General features: G+C 64.8%; 1 protein-coding gene across 1 annotated transcript in view; it reads right to left on the reverse strand.

Moving 5' to 3' along the window:
* LOC111729502 (CUB and sushi domain-containing protein 1-like) overlaps positions 1–752 on the reverse strand; it is a 920,340-nt gene that overhangs the window by 592,414 nt on the left and 327,174 nt on the right. The window lies entirely within an intron of this gene.

Genomic DNA, 752 nt, shown 5'->3' on the forward strand with positions numbered 1-752 from the left:
TGAGATCGCCCCTCTGCCTGGAGCCCCGCCCCCGCCCCATGTCACTCGAGGGACCCCTTCCGAGCCCCCCAGGCCACGTTCGGACCTCATGTCCCCTTCCTGAACCCCTCCTTGGGCGCAGATGGCGTCCGCTGTTGGCATCGGCCCATTGCATGCGGTCGCACGCACTTCGGCCGAACGCGGGTGACACGGGCCATCTCTGCAGCTCTCATGTTTCACGCACACACCAGCTCATCCGCGCTCGCTGCTTTGGGGGGAGTCCTGCTGGCGGAGGGGGTGGGGAGGCCAGTGGGGATGCCCAGATCGAGGGGGGAGCCGTGGTTTCCTCTGGGCATCATGGGAGGAAAATATCTCATAAGTCCAATTCGCATTCCTTCCACTCATAAACGTGTTCCAGTTGAAGGGGGTAATTACAGAGTCCCCCGATCAGATGTGGTCCCCATCCCCGCACTCTGGGAAGACCTCAGGCTCTGGGAGGGCCTGGCCCAGCTGTCCTCAGTCCCTCTTGCCGACGAGTGGGGTAGACGAGGCGCCGAGGTTCTCACGCCCTGTGTGGAGGGGCAGAGCCGGGGACCATTGTGTCCCAGGGCAGGGGGCATGAAGTGGCAGCTCCAGGGTGGCTGGTGCAATCCAGCAGCCTCACGGAGGCGTCGGCCCGGTCGACAGTCAGCAGGAGCTGAAGCGGGGCGCTTAGCCAGCAGGTGTAACCAGCCGAGGCCTGTGGGGACCACCTCCGCGTCCACAGGAACTGG

This window comes from Pteropus vampyrus, unplaced genomic scaffold (genome assembly GCF_000151845.1).
Source record: "Pteropus vampyrus isolate Shadow unplaced genomic scaffold, Pvam_2.0 Scaffold264, whole genome shotgun sequence".
In the NCBI taxonomy this organism is placed as follows: domain Eukaryota; kingdom Metazoa; phylum Chordata; class Mammalia; order Chiroptera; family Pteropodidae; genus Pteropus; species Pteropus vampyrus.